This window comes from Amia ocellicauda, chromosome 3 (assembly GCF_036373705.1).
Source record: "Amia ocellicauda isolate fAmiCal2 chromosome 3, fAmiCal2.hap1, whole genome shotgun sequence".
NCBI lineage: Eukaryota > Metazoa > Chordata > Actinopteri > Amiiformes > Amiidae > Amia > Amia ocellicauda.
In genome coordinates this window covers 28,095,793-28,122,421 of record NC_089852.1, presented here as the reverse complement: position 1 = coordinate 28,122,421, position 26,629 = coordinate 28,095,793, and the positions used below count along the sequence as shown (strand labels likewise).

Here is a 26,629-nt window from a genome sequence, read left to right as displayed (position 1 = left end):
TTTTTGGTGTTGAAATTCTCTACACTATGAAACTTTTCTCAGTTTCTTTGAAAGTTCACAGTGGCATAGTTTTTGTTCTGTTCTTGTTCTGTCTAAAATCAATAAGTCACTCAAATAAACTAAATAATAATAATAATAATAATAATAATAATAATAATAATAATAATAATAATAAAAGCCACTCTTACAGAGTGCTATTATTACATTTTTTAAATGATTAAACTGTTTAAAAATAATTATCATTCCAACATCCCTACTTTAAAATAATGATAAACAAAAGCAATACTGCATATAAACTTCCAGAAACAGCTCAATACAAATATACAATACAAATATATCATGTTTAATTAATTCAATTGGGTCAAATGTTTAAAAAAAAAAGTATTTAGAATAACCTAGTAATAGAATTCTGGGGCTTTTAATTTTCAACAGCTGCTCTTTTCCTACAGAGTTACATTAAAAAAAAACACTGAGTATTATAACTGTGTATATAGAGAAAGCACAGGTTCACTCAATTAATAGCAGGGTTTTTAACATGAGGGCTGTCTGTATAACTTGGCAAAAGGGGAAACTGCAGTGTTAATGGACACATTTTCCAAATAAATACTCAGGTAAATGAGAGAGAAATAAAGACTACGAAAAACGATGGTTTAAGCCTTTTTGGATAAATTATCAAATCTCTAAAAACCTTTGGGAATTTTTATAAATTGCAACTCATGTCCCAAAGCTAGCTAACGAAGTGGCCAAAATCTAACAAGCAACCCTTATTCAACAGAAACTAAGCTTTTAAAAACCAAACAATACAAAATATTAGTCTGCACTATACATTTACTGCGGCCATTTTTTACTGTAAAAGTACACAACGTAGTGTAAAAGGCGATATACAGGGGAAATGGTGGAAAGCAGGAAAACAACACCACTAACACAGAAACAGAAATATGATTAATTTAAATCTAAAAGCACGCAAATGCAGAACTGGAGGACAGCACTATTCTTTCGGGTTGTCTGTGTCTCGTCTGGCGTTAAGTTGTCAGTTCTGTAAAAATAATAATAAAATAAAATAAAAACTTGGAGCAAAGACGTGAAAGAAATTTCCCATTTAAAAGGGAAAATCAAATTCGCTGATGCAATCCGCGAAACTGTTCCCACACCATCTGTTTAAACCTAACTGATGATAATGCGAAATGTATTTAAATGCAACAGCAATACATTTAGCAAAGTTTGAGCAAATGCTCGGCAGTGGTAATTACTGTAATTGTAGCATTGCTGTGTCGGTTTTATTAATCTGATTATCAAACACCTTCAGTCACACAATAATGACGTTTCTTTTCACTAACCAATTTTCTAACGATCATTTAGCAAGATTTATGACATATTACAACTCCTTTCATCAAATATACAAAACGATTCTTCCTCCCCCTCCCAAACGTCTTTAATTCGTAGTTTACAAGACAACACTAACTTTATGTTCCTAATTAAAATAATTTAATAACCTTACACTAACAATATTAGCTGTAGAGTATCCATCCACATGCCACGGTGTCAAACACCCCATTAGCGGGTTAAACCGGTTCGTTTTAAAGGAGGAGACCACAGTTTGTTTGCATGTTGGGTTTTGCTGTAAATCATGTTGTATTTGGTCGTTATGTTTTAACCCAACTCGTTAAAAAGTGGTATATCTGTAACATTAACCGAAGCGACTTCAGATATAAATAACTCCGCGCTGCATCTTTAATTGAGCTCAATTGCGAAGTAATAACTAATCACTATCAGTAATTACTAATAACTATAATTATATGAAGACAAAAGTGTGTATTTTACACGTAACATATAATAAATAAGTGATGGGCTCTACATGAATAAAAAACAGAACAAGTCCATTCGCTTTATGCAAAGAAACAAATCGCACTCTTTCTGTCTGTCCGCCTGTCTTTCCAGTGAACCGTGATTTCTCCGCACACGTCGGCGCTGCCCCGCCGGTCCCGCCGCTAGATGGCAGTAGCGCGCCGGCCTGCTCCTCACCGCAGCGCCGGCTCTGCGGGAATTCCACGCATTTTTCGGATAACTGGCATCACGCACTGTACACGTCCCTGTCATATTCCACCAGGAAAACAGATCAGTCAAACAGTTGTGTTTCATTAGATTTACTTTCAATGTAAACAGGCAGCCCCCCAGTACATCTCACATATATTTGATAATCTCCTGTATTATATTCGACTTCATGTGTTTATTTCAAAACATGTAATTTCATGATTTTAATTAAAAAGGCTGATTCTAGTGTGACCGTCGCATTCAACAGATAACAAGTGGGAATGTGTAGTTGTTTAATCTACACCGCACAACTGCGATAATAATAATACAAATTTAAATCACTTGAAAATCTATATGTTTAATGTGAAAACTGTAACGATTAGGGAAAACAATGTCTGATACTGTATATAGATTTTTATCAGGACAGAATTAAGGAACACCAAACAGCAGGCTGTGCCAGTGAAACAACTCTTTTAAAGTTAATGAAATAGACCAATAGAGCAATGCGGGTTATTTTGCATTAGATACAGAAACTAAAACCTGGTACACTTTGTACTCCAACAATAATAATAATAATAATAATAATAATAATAATAATAATAATAACAAACATATATACATATACAGTACAAATACGCAGGACGCATATTGTACAAAATCTAGATATAACAGCAGGTCGAGAAACGTGGAATCCATCACAGAAGTTTAAAGCAAAGTGTGAGAAATAAATACCCCTCCCGCCCTGCTTTTGCACATTGTTGAGTTATAGCAACGAAAAAGTTGCAAGTGCGACGCGTAATTCCCACAGATAATCCCGTATTTACAGCCCAGACACGCGTCTGTCGGCGTGTAAATCTCAAGTTTGGCGATAATCGGCGCAGATGAAGAAGACAGACACGCTGTCACTGCGCATATTTCAGCGCTCAAGAAGTTGGGGATATTTATGGCCGGTTAATGAATGTAATGAGCACGATATGTTTTGAGAGATGTCAACATGTTACACAGTAACGTCGAAATCAAATACAATAAAATCAGATTGCAAAAGTAAATAATGTCGCTTCGTAGGGAATGCAATTGTCCGTCTCTGATCTACTTCGCCGAGTCGTTAGTGTTATTCTCGGCGAGCAGAAGCTGCGAGAGAAATGCTCATTGCTCCAGCGAACACCGAGCGGCGCTATACAGGGCCGGATCAGACGGAGAGACGAGTTTCAAAGTGCACGTTTCCTCGCCCATGTTTCTGTAAAAGATCACACACAATAAAAACATGGAAGTACAAACATATCTACATAGCTTTTGTTTCAGCCGCGAAGCGCTCGCAGGTTCTTGTATGAGCTCCTCGGCCAGTAGGTCACAGTGAAACACTTACAGCATCACAGCACAATTAAACAGGTAAGTTTTACGATCGGTTTAACAGAGATATATGCTACAAAACACCAGCGATTAGGCAATACATGTGGTCTGAATTAATTCGTATAATAATAATAATAATAATAATAATAATAATAATAATAAACATGCAATCAATTAAGCGCAGGAAAAGTAGTTGTAGCCCAATTGCTTTTGTATGACCAAGAAGGTTAAATAAACTCCAATATTTCACGCGTTAAAAGACCTATAAATCAAAATAATAACACTAATAATAAGACCCTGGGTGATTCTTCGCAAAAGACGGTGAAGTATTAAATTCCATGTTTAACAACTTGAACCTCATGATTCATTTTAAGTTACATTTGTACATATCCCTAGTTTATATAAACTACAAATTGTTGTGGAGTACTTTCAACAAACTGAGTCTGTGTGAGATATTAGCATGCAAGGGGAAAATGTTACATTTTGTTGTACATAGATATATTTAGAAAATGCACTTATTAAGTATAACAATTACAATTACTACTACTCTGTATGCTCGTCTTTTTGAAACCTCCCTGAAGACGCGCTGCCAGGCTAACAGCAGATTGATCTGAAACGCCAAGATCATTGAAGACACGTGTACCGATTATTATTAATACTAATCATAATAATACCATCCAGTTTCGCTTTAAACACAGTTATATACCGTGATTTCACATATATACCTTTCACATAATATTAGTACTACTACTACTAGTAACAAAAAAGCAGGATGATGATGCTAATAATAATAATACAATAATAATAATTCTCAGTCAGTTCTCGTAGTTGGTGCAATTAAACAAGTAGGCTACTAAAAATCAATGAGCTTGTTTTTACTTTCTTTGTAATACGGAATTGTAGCTGTAATTTACACAGAATACATTTCATTAAAACGAAGCCCACAATTTAACGGTAAAACGAGTTGCACGATAATTACGTTAAATACATGATGAGCTTCCACATGTTTACTATGACAACCATTTTGTTTAAGTACTAATGTGTGTGGCATGGCTTTACAAAATGGGTTCACCTGGTGACAGACAAATCTGCCTAAAATGAATTACTGACACGATCCTACAATTTCATCTTGTATTTATTATTATGATTATGATTATTATCACTACTTCTACTATAATTACTACTACCACTAGCAGTGGTCATATCCCTGTACTATCACTACTACTGACAGTACTACCTAATAATAATAATAATAATAATAATAATAATAACAAAAAAAATAAGTGCATTCAGTAGAAACCTGGGGAGGACGAGCAGCCCCTGTGTTTGGGCTCCTGTGCTCCCAGATGCCACAGAAACTGCTCCCTGCTCCACCCCTGCTCAGGGTGCCATCTGCACTGCGGGGCAATGATCATTTCACATTTATTCTTTTTTTTAAATGCAGTTCATTTAAAACCTATAATTAATTGTTCGCATTGCTTCCCTGCAAGATACAGTGTGTGCTCTGCATAATGCAGAGTCAACAGATGTCTGTGGCTCTCCCTGAAAGGCGAAACTGTCAGAGACACAAACCCCCTTAAACCGGGTCCGCTTCCCCTGAAGCGTTTTCCTTTGGAGAAGTACAGCGACAGCCAAAGGTTGTGAGTCACGCTCATGGCCACAATAGGGTTAGATTTTAAAAAAGAACCAACAAAAAACAAGAACACAGAAGAGTTTAATTAAAATGCCCACCCTAGGTGGCAGTGGTGGAGGAAAAAGAAAAGTCCCCTCAGAAGGTCTGAGGAAAACTAAACAGTGGGAGAACAATGAAAGCATGAGAATAAGCTTCGGCTGTTTTTCAGTAGAGGAGGGTGGAAATGGACGGCATTTTCTGTAAACAGTCAGTAAAGCGGATTAAAAGTTCAGGTCCTGCTCTTTACAGTGTCCCTACTACTGCTCCTCAGTCTGTCTGACCTAGAGGGGACTTTGATCCTATTCACACCTTATGAAGTCCAGTTTGCTGAGAGGACTGGTGCCCACAGCTGTGATAGCTTTTATGACTGGAAAAAAACAACAACATACAATTGGTGTTTCTTCAAAGATTTGTCATCCCTGGCATCCAAACAGGAAAACAAAACAAAGCAAGCAGAATAACTATCAGAGTAAAGCAGCACCTTTCACATCCTGTTTTTGTTTGTTGTTTTGCTGATCGGGACCCATGCCTGCTCTGTTCATTAGTCTTGTACACCGCCACCGGAGTGTGCAGTTTGGCTGTTGTGGTTTGTAATGTGATCACGACTGTACTGGGTGCTCTGTCACTGGCCAGAGTTCATCACACCAACGGACAAATTAGACGAAAGAGCTACGAGGCCTAGGGACCGCAAGTTTTAACTGCGTTCGTACGGATGTACATGGGAAACGCACCTGCTTTCAATTAAACAGTATTCTCTTCCCTTCAGGATCAGGGCAGCGGCCATCAAGCGCTCCAAGGTAAATTGCAGAATTATACAAACAGAGCGAGTTGAAGCACCTGAAAGCCATCAATTCAAGGGAAAAATCTTTAAATCCGAAACCAATGAAAAATAAACTTGGTAGAGGAGGCTCGCCTCGCGGTGATTCAATTGTTTCGGGCTGATTAGCCATCTTAAAATGACTTTGTTTCGGCGTGCACAGCCACTTGAGCACATCAATAACTGCACGGTGGTGTCCTCCCTTCAGTGTAACACTTGAGAAGGGCGGTTGTATTGCGGCAGAGAAAGTAAATTACATTATTCTCACCTTATTGCATTAAAAAAGAGGAGGAGAAAAGGTTTAACAAGAGGTATTTTAAAATGCTTCTCTCGACGCACTCTAACATCGATCGGAAAAAAGGATGCTCAGGCAGGCAGACCCACAATTCGAGAAGAATCGCTGCTTTAAAAAAAAAAACTGTCTACGTGTGTACGGGTGCGTGCATGTGTGTGCCTTGAGGCAGAGGGTCAGGGTGCTCGGTCATTTTGTATTTATTCTTTTTTAAAAGCAGGTCAGATTATGGTGCCAATGGTCAGTGAACAGACACTGCACATAAGTCTCGCAGGGGAAGCGGAGTGTTCAGGGCGTCTCAATTCTATCTTTCAGAAGATTCCGGGGTTTCCAAATTCTTTGTCTATTCATCACACAAAGTATCATTGTGCGTTTTTATGGGAGACCCCCCGAACCTGAGGCGATACCACATAGCAGAGGGCCCACGTTGGGCCAGTGCCGTTGCTATGGAGTGAGAGAACATGCGGCTTCTTCTTCTTCGTTTTTTTTTTGCTATTCTATAAATAGAAGTGTGCAGGTTGAGGGCAGAGGAAGCTGTGTGTAATAAGCAGCGCAGTGTTGAGCAGCAGCAGCGTGGTAGAGTTGGAATTGACCGCTGTCTGACCTCTGGCATCCTCACCCCCCCCCACACCCTACCCCCTCTTCCTCCAGACTGGACTGATGGCCACAGACCCTGACTGGGGCTTGTTTTGTTTTTTTTTCTTTCCTTTCTCACAACACATTCTTTTCCTGAACAGCGACCCACACAGCGTGCCTCTCACCCGCGGACTACCTTCTAAACTAGCCGTGACCCTGCGGCACTGTGGTGGGAACGCCATGGGAATGTGCTATAATGCAATGCCGTTGTTCGGGGTCCTGCATGCTCCACGAGACAAGGGAACACTTATCCTGCCAGCCCCCGCCAGGCAGGCACCGTCGCAGGCACACACATGCAGGGGCCGCGCGCAGGCACGGAGACAGCGGCGACGGAAAGGAACGAGAATAAAACCACGACCAGTAAACGAGATAAGAGGCGTTGGAGTTAAAAAAAATAGTTAATTTAAGCAATAATTATAATAATAAAATAATAAATAAATATAGTCTGTAAAAAAGAGTAAAATAACAAAATATATAGATTTAAAACAAAAAATTGTACTGTGAATATTTTCCTAAAGATAGAAATCTTGAGACAAGCAAATGTGGCAATTCTTTAGCCTAACACCTTGATAAAGTTCAGAATCGTTATGCTGCTGCATTGCAGGGCCTCAGAGAAAGGCTTTCCAATATAACTGAATTACATCAGTGGCTTACAGGTCCCGTTTTAAGACCAGACCACATCCTGAACCCCAACCACGCCAACACCCGAGATTCGCCCCTACAAACCCACACACGCACTGAGGCTGGGTTACTGGGGACTCTGACCCTGGCCGAGACCAAACACCATTGTATTGCTTAACTTCCTTTAAATTCACTCCAGATAAAATAATTACAGTAATGCTCTCTAAACCACCCTTCATCTGTTTTAGAATACCTGATTTTCTCTGTTTCTTTGTCTTTTTAGGCCTGGACCCAAATGTAATTAACGCCGTCAGTTTCACAATTTGTACACCTGTTGCTAATTAAAACTCGTCGTCGTCACATTTTCATTACAGAATTTTGGAGAAGACACTCATAAGGAAACTAAAATATCAAATACATGGATAATAACTTCCCGGGTCACACAGCTCTGGACCCCGGGGCGAGGTCAGGTGTCCCTCTGACAGCGATCACCTGTGTCCCGTTTATAGCAGAACAGGACTTTACGCTCTGAAGGGGTGACTCAGGCTGGAAGAGGCTGGGAAACACGGCGTGGGTGCACTGGGTGTATGAGGGTTCGATCACCGGGACTGCAGCAGGCCTGGCAGTGATGCCGTGTGGCCCAGGGGGTCGAGCCACAAACGGTTTTCTGCCCAGTAAGGAGCTCCGGGGTCACCCGTCCCAGATCCTGTAATAGGGAGGCAGCCGCTCTGCAGAGAGGGCCGAGAGAGCTCCCACCCTAAACAGCGGGGAAGGAGGAGAGCGAGAGGCGTAGCACTGCGGTCTCGCTCTCCATCAGCCGCTCTCCTATTTATTATCCTCTGAAGCACAGCACTACTGCTGCCTGCAGTGGAGTCGAGAGGGGATCCCAGGTTATAGGAAGATAGGTTGATTTTCTGTAATGGCTTTCAGTAATGAAGACGAACTGCTCTGTCCATCAAAGTGTTCCCCGAGGCAGTCTTTCAATGTGGTCTGTTCCTAAAAATGATATGATATTTTTATGATAATTAAATGATGTATCTTTTTTCATGCTGATTGCCCAGACTTGTTGGAAGGGATATCTGCGTTTCGTTTTCCTGCTGGCCCTGCAGGGGCCCCTGTTCAGCTCAGACAGGGCCGACGTACAGCCCTCAGAGCAGCACAGTTACCAGCCAGCGCCCCTGCAGCAGCACGACACAACGTTTTATAAAGTGTCTGTGGGGGAATTCGGAGACGCAGCTCCTGACAGTGGCAATAACAGGAAGGAGCAACGCCTGTCTTCGTTTTTCGCAGCCTTTCTGTATGAGAACACGCAACATCTCTTTATTTGTTTGTTTGTTGATTTATTAAATCTGCATTTGCGTATGCACACCTAAACACAAAACCGTCCTTCCATGCCGACCTATAGATGACCTTGCTTGGTTATTTTACACACACAATAACTGCATTAATGCTAGATGGACTACCACATGTACTGTGGGGGTGTTGGTGAAGTGGGGGCGGGGAGACATACGGTTCGGTGCCCTGGGAATGACCGTTGACCCTGCTGGACCGGTGAGTCCAATGCCTTGAAATTGGCCGTCTCTCCCTCGGTGGCAGCACGTCCGTCCAGAGGTACCCAGCGGCCGACACCTCACTCTGCAGCACTGGGACGGCCATCCCGAGTGTGTCCACATAGGGAATAACTTATTCTTTTGATGTTTGCCTGTAGGTCCAACTCTGTCTCATGCTGACCAATCAGAAATCAGCAGGACACGGCTGTATATTTCATCTGCTGCCACCCCTCCCTCAACCCCACCACCTCCTTTTCCAAAGTCATCAATAATAAAAGCTTTCATATATCACCACAATAGCAGGAAGTAGATCAGCTGAAGTTCACGCAGGGCATGTTTACAGTGACTGGCTGCCAAAAGTAACTTTGACCGGGAGTTAAAAAAAACAAAAAAAAACATGCACAGAAAAAAAAAAAAGAAACAAACCAAACAAATATCCACACAAACAAAAATATCCACCAATTCCACAAAAGCTTAAGCCACTCTTGTGAGTAAACACTGTGCATCATTAGAATGCAAAACTATATTTCTAAATAGTTTTCCAGGTAAAGGGGAACAAAAAAACGAATGACAAAATCAGACCTAGCCCGAGGCATCGCAGTGTGTTGCTGCTGCTGCTGTTAGGAAGTGTGTGTGTTGTGATTGTGCTGTGTTGTTCCATATCAGGCACACAGTCTCCAGGCGGCTGGGCGTGTGGCACACTCGGCGTCTGACCGGTACAGAGCAAGTCACGTTAGCCTAGAGGTCAGAACGTCTTTAAGGGGGAAAACAAAATTAAAAATTAAGCAAGAAATACAAAGCCTCTGTGTTCACCAGCACCGCCTTCTGAGGGGCAATTTCACAGCTCCTTAACAAGCAGAGGAGCATCTTTTAATAAGAAAGGAAATCCACAACCACTACTACAACTATTACTACACTCAGAAGTCAATCGGGGGGCTTGGACAGGCACAGCAGGGGAAGCCCTTAAGTTATCTGGGACCCCCGAGCACCAACACACCCATCTGTAGATGCACTGGCTGGGGACGTGCCAAGAAGGGATTGAACAATCTGTCCCCCCAGGCAAATCCACAGCTCGGCCCAGCCCGCTCATCTGGAGTGGGGATGCAGAGGCCGCTGCCAGCAAACTGGAATTCCTCTCAAGAGCCACAGCCGGCCAAAAACACAGAATCTAAAAATATCACGACACCCGAGACAAGCGATCTGAATACAATTATTATATTTCTACACAGAAAGGTTAAAAGAAGCAAAATTCACAGCCAGTTGCCTGTTCCTCAAATCCTACAGAATGGGATTTGCACGCATGTCTTTCCTGGCGCATCTGGCCGCTGTGTGCAAGTACTGGCAGAAGACTGAGCCGTCACATCCACTAACATGTTTTCATATTTCTGGGGGGGTGTCATAATTGCGGCCTGTATCTCGAGAAAGAGACGAGGGTAGGGGGAAGAGGGTTTGAGAGGCGAGTGTGATGGGTGAAGAGAACATATTGGAGGACAAGGGTGGTAGGGGGGACACTTGGAAGAGAAAAAAGTAGAGAAGAGCACCAGCATTCTTCGCTCATTCCCTCTCTCTCTAACCCCCCACAGGAGTTAACCCCGGCATGTAGAGTATCAACTATTTTAAAAGTTTAATGTTCGCAGGATTACAGTCACCCTGCGGACTATAAATCAGGCCCTTCTCTGCACTCTGTAACGTAAGCAGCCTGTCCGTGGTATGGCAGACACCTGCTCTCTCTCTCTCTCTCTTCCCAGTCTCTCTCTTTTTTCTACCCCCTCTCTTCCTTTTTCTTTTTCTTTGCGGGAACTTGATAAAATATGTTCCCCCGAGCCATAAGGTGCCGACAGGATGCACCGGCTGGTTTGACACTGTCAGGGCAAGAATGTCGTCCATATGGAGGATAGAAAAGTAAACTCGTCCGGCTCGTAGATATTTTCTTCTGCACCCCTTCGCTTTGATTTATGACATCATCCTCACATGCAAACTGCTGGTGGACCCCCTTCTTTCCACCAGGTGGAGGACAGCTATAGGGCGTTGTTCACTCACACTCACCCTGGATGCGGGACACGGTCACACCGGTACAACACAAGACGGGCTCAGTGTGCTGTAATTCAGGCAGGTTAATAAGATAAGGGCAGCGTGAACATTACAGCACTAATATACATCATGCAATTGGAGTCACACTCGTTATATTGTGATTCCTTAAAGTGTGTGTGTAAATGGCAATAAATACTCTAGAGCTGCAACTCCTACTACCCCTGTTAATAATAATAAGGGCAATAAGGGGCAATAATGTTAGTAACTGCCCCCAGTAATAGCCGTCGTGGTCGTGGCAGCATGGTTTGCATCGCCCCAGCAGGAACAGAAGTGGCCGTGTTTGTGCAATAACAGTCTTCTATTGCATTGCAAATGGCACTCAGATTTATGGGGGTACTTGACGGCGATGATCGCCCCCTTCAATCTGGACAGCCCTGATTTGCTGTTATCTGAACTGCCTCCCAGCGAAATCACTCTCCCGGCCTGAGAGGGAACTGTCCGACTGCAGGAAGCGCTCGGGTTGATTTGGATACAAACGGGCAAAAGCTCTCCATTGATTTTGTTATCACTGTCACACACATGCATCCCAACACAATCAATGCTGGCAGGGAAGGAGGGGAGGGGATGGAGGGGGGTGCAGGCTCTGAATCTGGCAAGAGGAGCTGAAACCTTTCTGCTCACACCACCGCTCTGTGTGAGAGGGTAATGATACCTTACGCATGCAGCTGGAGCCACACAATTTGCTGTCCATCTCTGCACCTACCTACACACACACACACGCATGAACGCACACACACACATGTAGGATCACTCCCAGTTTCTGTGCTAAGGTTTTAGGTTTTATCCGGAACATGTCACACGTTTTTTTTTTTCTTTGCCCTGTGTTTCTTATTCTCCTTCACAGATTAAACCATTTTAATTAGATTTCAAGGCTGATGCGAACACAGCTCATTACGATGCAGTATGTTTCCTGCGCCTTCTGGAGCCAAATTAAATGCCTCCAGTATAAATTAATAAAGATCAAAAACACTGAATTTCACATGCGTTTCAGCCTAATCAGTTCATAAGTGAGCTTTTGTGCTGAACCAGACAAAGGACCGGGAACGGAGCGGAAAACCAAGAAAATAATCTGGTTGCTTCTTGAAAATGTACACATCGTCTTTTGCAGGAGATAACAGAAAGGTCGATCTAGTTTTTGGGAATTTGGGAATTACAGCACACAGGCACAGTCCCCTGTACAAACACAGCAGATTTCTAAAAAGAGCCAACTTAGAAATGTGTTTTGTTTAGTTTTTTTGTACAGATACAGTTGTGTGTCACCAGTAAAACCATTAATGAAATACAAAAGACGATTAAAATACGGACAGCGTCTATGGGGGCAAAGCCGGGTCAGTCAAAACACACCCAAACACAAGGTCGGGAGAGGAGAGCTCTCTCACTCTCTCTATTTCTCCCCCCCTCGCTCCTACATAGTGCACGCATCACCATCAAGGCCCACCACCGGCCCACCACAGTCCTCAGCCCTGAAGCTGCACGACTCCCTGAGCTCAAGGTTTAGGTAAAAACACGACAATTCCTTTAAATAGAGAAACAAACAAACTAACAAAAAAATGCTTGCATACCCTGTTTAGAAATAGGATGGATACATAAAAGGAACATTATTGTGCTAACATTTGTATTCTGTCTGTGAAATACGTGGAGGATTTTCCAGTTGTTTTTAATCTTTAAAAGTTGTAAGTTTATGTAGTTTTAAAATAAGCTAAGATGTGTTCCTATTTCTCAAAATTGGAGATGTTTCTCGTCACTCTCTGCAGGTGATCTGTTACGCTCGTAACGCAATTCCACAAATGCTCCTTTCTTTCTTTTATAAGACTTTAAAAATACAAGTTTAGTACATGTGCGGACAAAGTCTTATCTGTTTGCTATAAAGAAAAATCTGTTTTTAATATTAAATGCTTCTGCAAACATAATATATGAGTTGGATACTTCATTCACTGGATAGATTGAAAAGAAAATTCCAACATCTGCGACACATAACGGCATATGGGAATCACATTTTTTTTTAAGATAAATGGTGCAACATATTTTAAAGATCTTTTGTAATCAATTCAATTCTAAAATAACTGTGGTGTGAGAATGTTCGCACATTACGGTCATTGAATGAACTGTTAGGTTGTTTTGAACAATGTGATTTTATACAGTACAAACTGCGTATATTCTGGTTTATTTATTTATAAGTTCATGTCTAGTTCGTATCAACACTTTGGGCTCAGAATATGGTTCCTGTGTGGAAGTACTTGCAGTGGAAAGGTTTGTCATATTTAAAGTGACCTTCCTGGAACACTTTCTTGCTAATGTTTAGGTCCACGTATGTTTTAGATTTAAGTCAATTAGAATTTAGATTGCGTTTGTGAATTTATTTTTCAGCTTTAGTCATTTGTATCATCATCTTTGTAAAAACTAAAATCATACATCTTTTTGGCTTAGTTAAACAACCGGACTATGCTTTCCCTCCGACCCGAAGTGAACACACAGCTCGCAACGAGGCCCGCTGCGGACGGCTCTCTGAGGCACACGTGGGGAAAGCAGGGGTCAACCTGTTTCTTTCTTCCCTTGTTCTTATTTTTCACACACCCCCCCTGCTTTTCCTGCTGCTGTGACCGGGCAGGACAGGACAGGAAGCCGGTGCAGAGTTAATATTTCACGCGTGTGACAGTCGTGGACAACCCCCCTCCTATTGTTACAGCCGACTGTGACCCCCTGAGCTGGGGAGTGAGTCAGGTTCTCCCTCCCTCCCTCCCCAGGCGACGCGGTTGGCTGCTCCTCTCGGGGCTCCACACCCCGCACAGCGCAGCTATCCCCCGGCCGTATCCTTCCTCTGGAGCAGCAGCCGGCCGGAAAGGAGAAACCGCGCCGGGCTCAAACAAATGACCGGCAGGCCCTCTGGAAAAAGTCGGTGGCTGGGGGGTGAAGGACAGACTGTTGCTTGCACGGGGCAGCCGGTGTGTGGGACCCCTCCCTGCCCTCCCCAGGACAGAGGAGCTCCATTACAAATGATCCTCACACATACAGGCACGCTGGCAAACTGCCCAGTGACCTGACACCCCCCTCCACCTCCTCCAACAGTCAAAAGCAGGCTGGCACACTGCACGGCAACCTGATATCCCCCTGCCCCCCCCTCCGCCAGCAGCCCTTCCCCCCACCTCCTCCACCCCTCCCACCTCTCGTGGGTACATCCTTAAGACAGGCTAAAACTCTATATCTGTTCTTACACAGGAAACATGAAATAGACGCTGTGTACACTGTGAACAGGTCGCAGGTCAAAGCCTTCTTAGACCCTATGGGGTTAAACTGTGATAAACACCTTCGTCCCCATAAAAAAATAATTAGTGAAGGAAAGCACACAAACACAAACACACACACTAATATATTTAAATCATTTATAAATATGCAAAATCAAACAAACAAACAAACAAACAAGAACAATAAAATAAAATGGGAATGTAGTCAGTGTTTTGCTTTTGCTCCATTTCTTGACTCTCAGGAAATGATCCACTGAGGCAACTAAAAAAAAAGTCAGCGACCACGGGCAGTAATGTAAAAATAAAAAATAAAAAATAATAATAATGAATTACACCTACAGTGAATTTCTTCTCACACGAGCTGGAGCCCCGAACATGAACCCACATGGGGATAAATATTACTGAGAAGACTGTTTATGATGAACAAAACACATTAGGGTAAGCAGATGATTTTTCTATTTCATTTTTTTTCTCACAGATAGGCTCTGCATGTTTCTAAACAGTCCCAAGAATGTCTTAAGACCAAGTACTTACATTCCCATCAGCATGTGAGAGGCAGAGAGCTCTAAAAGATGACTAGGGAATTTGTTCAACAAATTAATTTAAGTAAGGCTTTATTTATTTTGTGAAAAGGGAAACATGTTTCTCTTCACCTTTTTTGTCCCCCTTAAATGCTGCTTTTTGTTTGTTTGTTTGTTTGTTTGCTTGCTCTGTTGAGGTGGGGTGGGGGGGCCTGTGTGGGGTCGGCAATCTGGGAGGAAGTGGAAACTCATATTATACGACGCGTCTCCTACGGCGTACAGCTGGCTCGGAATTTGGATTTAGCAAGGCTGCATTTTTCTGCCGAGTTGTAGGGGTCTCAGTTGGGCCCTAAAACTGTTGACACTAACAACACAACTACTTAAAAACCATCAAGGACAACCCTGCAACTCTGCCTGGCTCCAACGCTGTTTTTCTGTGGATTCATTTAATTCTGTAAGAGGCAGCTGAAGAGCTGTTCTCGCTGTGAACAAACCCCGCACCACAGAGTCTGCAGTATGCATGTGGCATCTCTTCCTCCAGTAATTGCTCTATAAAAGACTAATTACAGCAATAAAGAGGAATCCCCGATGTCTCACAAACCTTATGGAAGCCTGGCTTTGTATCTGCATACGTCTGCTTGTGTGTGTTGTGTATGCGAGTGTGTGTGTGTGTGATTGTGCTGTGGCCTGAAGTTGAGGTTGACAGTAAAGATGCCACTGTAATTCATCCATGTGTGCCACACAGAACCCTGGTGCCAGGAAGAGAATACTAATTATTTTAATTTTCTCTGAACGTCCTGTGTTTTTTTTTTAAATAACTTTGACTGATTACAATCAGAAAAAAGCAGGAGGTCTGGAAATAGTTGTTGGGATGAATTTCCCCAACTGATATTGAGCTGCAAATTATTTCCGGGAAACTCTTTCCAGAGAGAAGATGTGTACGTGGAAACCGGTGGCATGCAGTAAAAATAAAATAAAAGCAGAATTATGAGGTTTTGATGATTGCTGGGTAAAGGATAAAAAGAAAAGGAAGAGATCCACAAGAACAGTGGAAACAATGTAAACAGGCCAGACAACCAGTCAGAGTCGCAAAGCAGGGTAGTCAGGCCCAGTTTGAGCAGTTAAACATTAAACCTTTGCACACTTAAGACGGCAGGTCAGCATTGAGGGAGAAAACACAATCTCAAGAAGAAGCAACAGCCGCCTGCTAATTATTTTGGCCACTCAACTCCCGCTGAAGGACACAGTAATGCAGAGGAAGTACTAATTCACATGTAAGTAAAAACTACAATCAATACGCCATTTGTGTCTTTTAAGTGCAGAGAGCGCAGGGGAGAAATGCCCCCTAGACAGAGCCCACCACAGACATTTCTGTCCACTGTTAAAATACAAACTGTGATCGTAAAGCAGCTTCTGCGTAGGTACTTAATGCCTGTGTTACATAAATACCAGGCACATAATGAATTCGTGCTAGTCCATTTCGAAATGCCATAACCAGCATAAGTGGGAAATTGAAACAACGAAGCGATTCTGCTGCGAGGGCCGGCCGTCCAAGAATCCTTCCAAACGCCGAGAGTTATCGTCTCCGTCCGAATGCAAAGGTCAAACGCTGTCATCAAATGTTTATTAAACATTTACATATTAGGAAACTTAATCCGAGCGCTTTGCCCCTCTCTCAAACAATTAGTCATAAGACTCGCACTTCCACACCACGCACACACACTCTCGAACAATAAGGGCTCCCTTCATCAAGTCCCACCAGAATGCACCTCTTGTGTTACGCTTGCAACTACAACCACAATTCATAAGTCGCAAATTAATGTGCCTGCAGGAAAATGAAAGCAAATCATTCTCTTTTAAAAAGACAAGCTGTGCCGACACTCGGCCCTGCGCTGGGCTCGACATAAAACAACCTCCTCTCACAGAAAAGTGTGCGTTACTTTAGGAAGTGATTTAAGTCATATAAATAAACATTAACAATCCTACATAAAGACACGATTAGGCGGGGGGAAAAAATCCAACATGTTTCTTGTCGTTTTCGGGGAGTGAAGTATTTTACTTTATAAATAATATGGCCCTGTGTAACAACAGGAAGGAAAGGTTCAACAGCCTGTCGGGGGAGTGTAATTATGTGACACGTTTCTCCGTACAGGTATTTATGGCCGCGCCGGCCTGACGAAGTACGCATTTGTAATCCCACATTTTCATAACCACAGAGGAAAGGAAACGAGAGAGAGAGAACAGAACGTGGCTGTGCTGTTTCTTTAACGACAGTGAACGAGGAAAAAAGAAAAGGGAAAAAACGAACAATATTTGGAGATCAATCATTTATAATTAAGAAAAATCCAATTGCAAGCCCCCCCCCACACAAACTTAAAAAAGAGAAGAAAAAAAAATCAATGTGGTTACAGTCCCTTTTTGCAGTGCCGAGATGTATCCACCTTTTTCACTGTCTGCGCACAGACTGTCATGCCTATAGAATCACCATTTATTTTCTTAACAAAGCTTCAGGGGCACCTGGGCCTAGCATTGAAATTTCATTAATCACCAGAAATAGAGTCTCACGGAGAGAAAAATCAAATTCTCATTTGCAAGCGAGAGGAAGGGGGAGTGAGTACAGGAGGTACCTGGGAATGCTAACCTCTGGTTGAACCCGGCGCCTCTGATAGTTTCGCTATTAGTCTGAGACACAGACAGCTACAAGCCAGATTAGAGCCACTGGGCTTTAATTTTTTATCCCGCTCTTTGTTACAGATGGAGATTCGGGCCGTGCCTTTTCTTTTCTTCTCGATTCTCTCTCTGTTCCTCAGCCCCACTGAAATGAACAGATAGTGAAGGTTTTTCTCTTTTTCTTTTTCCTTTCTCTGCACAGAAACGGCACTGCAAACCAAGCTTATAAACAGTACAGTACAGAAGGGAAGAAACAGGCAGATCTGTTTTTTCTCTGCCCCGTTCCCCGTGACAAATGGAGATTGGCCATGTTGCGTTTCCTTCAGGTCTCTGGGTCTCATGGAACAGAGATGTAAGAGTTTGTGCGTTTCCAAGGCCGGTAATGAATTTACAAACCTTATTATTCAGGCTGGGATTTCAGATCTGGGACAGTAACACATTCTTCAAGATCATTTAAAAACTAAGAAAGTATTTATCATCATCATTATTATGAATATTCTTCTTTAACACAACACTTTCCCTTAACCAAAGTAGCTGGCATTCAAAAACACAATTCCTTCATAAAACATACAAGGGACTGCATAGCATGTCTGCATAGTGCTCTCCAACTACAAACACAGAGAGCAACCAATAAAATAAAAAAACTAAGTAATAGAACACAGTGGGAAAAAAGTGCATAATTTGGGAACAAATGGAGGCAACAACAACACTTTTATCAACAAACCCTGTGTGCAAGATGATCTGAACACAAAACTGCAAAGAAACTCAACCAAAAAACAGCCGGATTATTTAAAGCTCAAAAGCAAGAAATGTAAAACACATACATTTTTATGCATGTGAATATATATATACATACATTAATCTATAAGGTTTTCTAGCTGACTTTGCAGGCATTGTCCAAAAAAATTTGATTTGTACCGCTGGCTATTCAAAAAGAGGACAGCATGCAGCCCTGTGGTATGGCACAATGGATACACCATGGAAGACATTGCACTGCAGAAAATGTAAAAAGACAGAATTCCTGTGCTGCGCCATTCGCAAAAACATTTTGCGTCTTAAAACTACTGCTGGCAAAATCACCCTGTATAGATTTGCAGGTTGTAATGATTAGACTTTGTGCTGCAGCTCATTATGAAACACAAACATAACTTAATGTCCAAGGAGGTTCGACAGAGAAACTGAGTTAGAGCAGGGGGTTAATAAAGCATATCCTAGGGAAGAAAAACACATCCAAACCCTTCTCTCACCTGACGCTTCTTCCTTAATGATTTAAAACAAAAAATTAAACAACTTTCCTTCTCCCCTGTAAGACTTGACAACCCCACCACCACCACCATTTCTTGCAGTTTCTGAAAAAACGCCTCAGATACTCTTCCCCGATTTCACAAGTACATAACTGCTTAACATCAACAATGGATAAATAATAACCCATTTACTAAACTGTAATTCCTCCATTTGGAAGAGGTCCAAAAGCCACACTGAAGCCAGGCATGGCCGCGCTGAGCAACACTGAGGCACTCACAGCTGCATCGCTCCAGACAAAAGCAGGAGATGTACCATAGGTACACCAACCCGAAGAGCCTCGCACAGCTAAAACAAGCCCATAAAGAAGACGGAAAACCCACCGTTTAGCTGCGATAACTGGGACAAATAGCTACAGTGTGTAGCTTAAATTGTGGGTTAAATGAACTCGGCAATACTTTAACTGCAGTTTAACATGGCGGTAATTACATTTTTAGGTGAGCATTGCGAGGGCTGAGCTCCTGGCTTCGGCAGAGTCATCAGCCGGCCATAAAGTTGCAGAAGACCAGGCTCAAGCACTGCAGACCCTTTCTGACTGAAAGTGCTTGTCATTTGCAAATCCTAAAAACCCTAAATACTATATATTTAAATTGTATTTGATTTATTTTTGGGTGGAGGGGAGTTTGCCGTACAAATGACAATTGTCAATGCTTTCCTCCCGGACCTCGCTCTGTTTCAGGTCATTACAAATCATATCACCAGTCATTGGTGGCTTCTACACAAAACACACAGCCCACAGGTGTGGCACAGGTAGCATTGCTTTTATGACCCGTCTTCAGCACTGAAAATCGCTATGTACCCATTTTCACTGGTTCCTTTGGTTTATGTCTTTATTAGTTGATTTGTTTATCACAAACACAACCCCCCCCAAAAAAAGAGACTTTGCAAATCCCTCCCATGAACCCTGAAACCTTCGCATTTCATCAGATTTAGGCTGACGGCCATGACAGTTATCTGGGTGAGGGGTTGACATCGCCGTCAGACAGAACCACGCTGAAACACTTTGCTCCCATCCACCGTCGAAGTCCACAGACCCTCGGCTGCAGTGCCATCGCTCTGTGCAGTCGCTGCGATGCTTTTGGAAAATGTATTTTATGCCCCATTATTCATTTTATTAGTGCCCTTGTTTGCGCCGTCCTTTAGACGAACGCGTGAGCGATGGACGGGGATCCATCAGCCGCAGAACACGGCGCTAATCTGCCGGAAAAATAGAAATTAACAGAAACGCCAGAAAGACACAGGTCGGGTCCGTTCCACACAAGTGGACTGACACCCCCCGCGCTGCAGCACAACGAGACTGCAGGGACAGACAGCCACCGAGCACAAACACGGTGAGAGGAGGCCAGGCACCAGGGTAAAAGGGCGGCACAGTGCAGGGCATCGGTGTGACTGTGCCTGACACCGAGAAATAAATTAATATGACACTGAAACAGAACCCAGAATGACACCTTAAAATGAATGCAGATGGAGATTTTATTCTGGAGGTGTTTAGGTATGGAGAGGTGGAGGGGGCTTTCTTGGAGAGGTTAGATATCATTTGGGGGAGAAGGGGGGGTACAATTGTAAATAATGACAAATGAAAGAACAAATTAATAAATTAATAAACTAGAAACGAAATTCTAAGCTACTCTGCCCAATGGCTGAAACTGCTGTTGCCGAGTTGCAGAGATTATAAATCTGGGTCTGCAGGCAGCTTTTTCAATCTTAAATCAGTCAAACAGAGCCAGGGAGAGAGAGTGGGTAAGTTTGGATGACTTGTATTGGGGGAAGAAGGGGGGGGGGGATATGACGGATGTCCCTCAGTTAAAGACATCCAATCCACCCTTTCGGGCATCTGTGTCTTACCAAGCAAGGGAAGAGTGAGTGAGTGAGTGAGTGATACAGAGACAGGACGAGAAAGACGGTTTAGAGACAGCTTGAGACAAATAGGGAAAGAGAGAGAGAGAGAGAGCGAGGGAAAGAGAAACAGAAAGAGGGGGAAAAGAGAGAGACCGAGAGAGAGAGAGAGAGAGCGAGAGAGAGAGTGAGACTGAGAGAGAGAACAAGAAAGAAGAAGAGAGAAAGACAAAGATTTTTTAAAAATGTCAGCAACGGCAGCGGCAGCAGCCTTCAGGGAATACTGTGAACTTTTGAACCTGAGTGGTGGAACCAGAGCAGCGCCTGTTCCAACTCTAATAAGAGGTCTTTTTCAATTCATTAAGGGATGGGAGATGGAGGGAGGGGAGAGGAGAGATGGGGGGGTTGGGGGTGGGGAGGGGGTGGTGGTGGTTGGGGGGGGCATCATCACAGCAGAAGTAATTTACCATGCTCTGCATACCATGCAGATGGATCATACCTAGGGATGCTTATTAAATCTACGCACGAATACGCCACAGAAAATTAATCTCACCGTTTTCTTTTCCGAGAGGTTTGGTAAGAGAACCAAGACTAAAAATATAATATAAATAGATTGATTAATAAATAAAATAAATATTAAATAAATACTTAATTAACAGTATTAATGTTAAAAAAGGTGAGAAACTGAAATTGTTTTAAGAGTGTAGATCTAAAATGTTTTTAAATCATAGTGGCTCAGTGTTGCACCCGAATCCAAAAATGAGGATTGTGTGCGAGATATCGAATTCAGAGGGGTGAGGAGTGCAGCGATCTAAAAACATGCTTGTTCCCTTGCTTTGAGAATGCCAGCTTAACTATCAGCAACCCAGGGTTCGAGCTGATTTAAAAAAATTCCAATTCCAAGGTGGTCTTCTAGAATTGTGGAAGGTAACCACAGAACTAAAACTTCCGATACAGTCAGCAGCAGATATCCGTCAGAGACACTCACTGTTTTATTATGACACTTTCACTAGATTTTATACGGTGTCAATTAAGGATAAGGAATTCAACTACCGTGGAGGAAAGTTATTTTCAGATGAATTTACTATCAGTGTGAAGAGACATATTCCTACACATTTATTTTTCCTTTTTTTCCTGAAGTAGAAGCATGTGTTTAAATAAAATATGCTAGAGACCATCTGATATTATTTCATACAACACATGTTGTGTGAAATACATAAGTATATATTTGTATGCTACTCAAAAACTGTCTCGCACATACCGGCGATGTTATAGAGCATGTTATCACTTCCTGTTTTACTGACCTCTTCAGTACCTATCAGAGGTCCTGAATGGAAAGTGGACACAGAGACAACATCATATAGTTCTCATCATTCCAAACACTATATACAATTATTACAATTATTCATTTAATGAAAACATTAATAAAAAAAATCTCTCTTGAAACACACAAACTGCAACATAATGAAAATATAAATCCTTAAGGGTTACTTATTTTATACCCTGCACAGGAAAAAAAGAAAAACGCACAATGGTAACCTTTTGACTGTGACTTTACCATTCTGCAGACATACACTTTCCACTCAGGGAAAACGTTTCTTTAAGGATTAAATTCTCAGAAACCTGGTGCTTGCCAACTATCGTGGCAACGGCTTTTCACTTTACGATGATGTATTTCATAATTAATTTTCACATATTTGGTTCTGAATGCCTGGCTTGGTTGCCCCTACAAGGCACTTATAAAATATGAGCTGTTAGTCATTCGCACTTCCTCCTGATAAACTAATTTAAAATAAATTGATTTGTAAATCTAATTACATTAACAGCCAAATGTTGTTTTTTCCCCCCTTTATTCTTCTTCTTCATCATCTTCATCTCATTTTGGATTTTAAAACACAGAGGGAGGTGTGTGTATTGTACGGTGCTGGGTTTTTCTTAGATATAATAGATATACAATATACAGTATTAAGATGGCAAACCAGGTTCTAACTTCTGTATTCAATTCAGAGGTGAGCAAAATTATCTTCACAATGGCAGAAATAGCAAAACACGTAAAAAAAAAAAAAATTATGTATTAATTCCTACTTCCTCTTCAAAATTTGAATGTGGTGTGAAAATGATTTGCTTGTAAATTTCCAAAGTGTCTGTGTGTTTTAGATCCATATTTTTTTATCACCGCCACAATAACGGGAATCAGAATTGTAATAAAACTTCACTAAGTAATTCCATAATATTTTAATTTATTACCCTAATTATAGACTTGGCCATCAATCTAGTGTCGGCCCCGTGCATGCAGGTATTGCAGAAAACAGAGTTATTTGTCACCGCCAGCACAAGCCAAACACAATTCTCGTCAGATATTTAAAGCACAATCACTTTAAAATGCATTTAACCTCAGCAGGGATGCAGCGTACTACATATACCATACAGATTCGGTTAATGTCAGGAAGATGATTTTATTTTATTTTTTTGAAAGGGAGTTTGCTTCTTAATGCCATGCACCCCAGCCAATTATCCACAGAAGACAATAAAATCTCTTATTTTTTTCTTTTCTTTTTTTTTCTTTAAGGAGCAATAAAATAATACTTACAATCTAAATATGGTAGCCAACAATGCACAGTAAAACATGCATGATAGAAAGAGCACTTGGTGTCTCCAGGATAACACTCAGCGTTGTTTTTAATGTAACACAAACTGGGCAGTTCTCTGCAGAGCAATGAAGCTCATTAGGAACCTATTTCATTCAGCTGAAAAAGGCAGTAATAAAAAATCAAAGACAACCTCACATCACGCAGTTGAATAGGCAATGAGAAGCAGTTTATTTGCGTATGGGTATGTGTGTGTGTCCATGTGAGTGTGTGTTTCTGTATGTGTGTTTGTGTGTCCCTGTGTGTGTGATAAAAGCATCATTGTTGAAAAATCGCATTTAGTGTAACGCTGCACGTTTATTTTGGAAACGAATGCATCACCTTAAACACAAAATGCATTGCTAACACTGACCCTATTGTCACGCATATGTTTTAACACGACATAATGCACAACGTTATTAACCCACACAATCACTCACACAGGGGCCCTCTCATAAGAGTGAATGGGCTCTGGCATTTCGGACCGTGTCCAGAAAAAAAAAAGTCCAACTACTCCATTTGTAACAAATTAAATGGAGAACCAGCGGATTTCCTCAATCAAATCCCAGTTCATCTCCCTCTTCTGCTCTGCTGCTACATCCCCTCTGCAGTTTCAACCGTCTGCTGGGGCCGACACCCTCCCCGCAAAGGGAAAAGGCTATTCCATCAAGAATGGGATGGAAATAAATGCCCCCAAGAGTGAAATTACACAATTGGGGCTGCCAATATTTATACTGGCTTTCTGTGTTTATAATGGGTGAGGAATTTATCACAGAGAAAAGAAAAAAAAACTGTGTTAGAGCAGCAACAGGAACACATGACAGAGCCATTAAAGAAGTAACACAAATTATTACAATTTTATAGCTTGAAATAATAATAATAATAATAATAATAATAATAATAATAATAATAGTAATAATATAGACAGACTTATTTAAAAATGTAATTATTGAATAAATAAAATGTAGCAATTACGGTTAGAACAAAATTAAAACAATCTAAAATTATAATTCAATCTTCATAATTGAGTGAAAATTACAAAATATAAATTGGTGAATAAAACAATCAGATAATTTGAAATGATTCAATGTGTGATTCACTACATATTTATATAAATATGCACAAAACATTAAGAAAAAAGTATTTAAAATTTCATGTAAAATGTGTCTCTGCTCTGTTAATGTTAAATGCAAAATCCCATCTCGGGCCGGGTGTCCCCTCGGCACTGCGCTGGGTCGCCAGGATGCCGGGTCTGAACAGAACGAGAGCCAAGGGGCCCAACAGCGGGACGGGGCTGGGCGGTCACCGCGGAGAATGAATCCCTTCCCAACCAGAAAACAATGATAATTATTTCCAGCCAGGAGGAATCCCATTAGTTCAGTTTTAGTGAAGGTACACGTGGTTTTACAATTCATTTGGGGAAATCTGCAATTCATAAATGTTAAGCAAATGTATTTTCCGTCTCCAGGGTACGTGCGCATCGGTGTTTAAGAGCACGACGTGACGGGACCGGGCCGCACTCCTGAAAACCATGACTGAAGGAGGGGGAGAGTTCGGAAATCCCCGCTTTAATTTCAGCCCCCTTAGAGGCCACTGAAGAGACTTGAAGAGGATGGAGTTGAAGGTTATGACACTTAATCTGGGTGCTGTATAAACAGGCTAACGATCTGTCTGTGCTGAAGATGACGAGTAAAATATTACCAGGACTAAACAGCAATAACAGCTACTTTAGGATAAGCACAGTCGCTCACGAGTAGAAAATATATGACTATGAAAATTAATACATATTTATTCCCACACATACACATATATATAAATTATACAAATAAGTATAATAAAATTACAATACTACACACATTTTTGGCACTTTGTTTTTTAATTAATAGAAGAGTTTATTTTATTTTGCCTCCCTTTCTTTCATTATTTTCCTCTTATTTTAATGCAAAATCACCAAGTATTCTGTGAAATAAAAATAAACACTTTTCCCTCGGTGTAACTGATTTGGCCTATTAAGAACAGGAGGGCAGATGATGTAGTTTATTTTACTTTAATCAGAGCAGCAGAGACCGTAACTTCATCTGAACAGACGTGCGTGCTGCTGCTCATCCCCACTCGGGCCGAGGGGTGTCTGTGCGCTGGGCCCGCAGTCGCTCTCCGGCCCACAGAGAAAGCTCCCCGATTGAACCCGATGATCACCATGGAAGCAAGGTCAATAATCCAGACACGGTCATACCAGCCAGGGTTCAGACAGGTCACCGCATGACCGGGCAAAAGCTACAGGTCAAAAGTTCGCCGGCCAGAGCTCGGAAAACCAGTATGTCTACTCACAGCGCCCTGACAGCCATTTATTTCAATTCACTTCAAAAGTCTATGATGAGATTTGAGGCAAATTTTGTTAGCTCCAGCTGACGCAGATTGACTTACTTTCCCCGTGCAACAATATCCTCTGTAGAAGCACTGGGGTCAGTCAGGGTCCCATGAACACATATTGGCCTTAGCTACCGAACTCTCCTTTCTTATTTTATTTTGATGCTGTGTGAGTGTGTGTATGAGTGAGAGTGAGAGTGTGTGTGTGTATGGAGAGTGTGTGTGAGAGTGTGATTGTTCTGGTTCATCTTAAAAGCTGATGCATTTAAACAGGATATCATATTTTGCATTAAAATATATCGGTGTCTCTATACCGATTGGCAAAAATCACAGGCTAAGCATTCCTACCAGTCTGTGACCCCTGTGCATCACCAAATCACCAGCACACCAACAATTACAGACCGACGTACTGCTCAGCAATCAAGGCCCGAGTGTGCTTCCCACTCAGGAGACACCTGTTATTGTAGCAGAGCACCATTCACGCAATTTCACTGCTATTACCAGATCTCACCTTCCAATGCATTTAATTGTGTTATTAGTAAACAAGTGTGATCATGTTAGGTGCCATTGCACGCTGTAATGACGCGTCACTGAATTACGAGCTTTCTCTTTGTGGCTTAAACTTGAATGTACTCCTTTTTAGAAAAACACACACTCATTTAAAAATAATCACACCCATTACCCTCCCATTTAACTATATTCAATTATTTCAGTGGAAATCAGTGCAAATTCTTTAGTAAATTGGAATAACTCTTATTGGAAATATATCTTCATATAGTGTAATTATTATTACTAGTGATATTATCATTATTTATAACAAGACTCGACCGCAACGCATAAGATATATTAGTCAGGAGCCTTAAGTAGGACACAGGCAGAATTTCAGTTCTGTTTCAAAATATTTTTGAACACAAGTAAGACTTGTTACAATATTATATATTAGAAATTATATAATATGATATCCTAACAGAATTGTGCAAAATAAATTAGATATAATTCAAAGA

The 26,629-nt window shown here is 41.6% G+C and overlaps 1 protein-coding gene and 1 long non-coding RNA gene across 2 annotated transcripts in view; one reads left to right on the top strand and one right to left on the bottom strand.

Annotated features, from left to right (window-relative positions):
• skap1 (src kinase associated phosphoprotein 1) overlaps positions 1 to 26,629 on the bottom strand; it is a 139,080-nt gene that overhangs the window by 77,736 nt on the left and 34,715 nt on the right. The window lies entirely within an intron of this gene.
• On the top strand, positions 14,709 to 25,109 carry LOC136747302 (uncharacterized). The gene is made up of 3 exons (XR_010816474.1): positions 14,709 to 14,740; positions 15,973 to 16,097; positions 24,727 to 25,109. It is a non-coding gene; the product is annotated as an uncharacterized LOC136747302 (long non-coding RNA).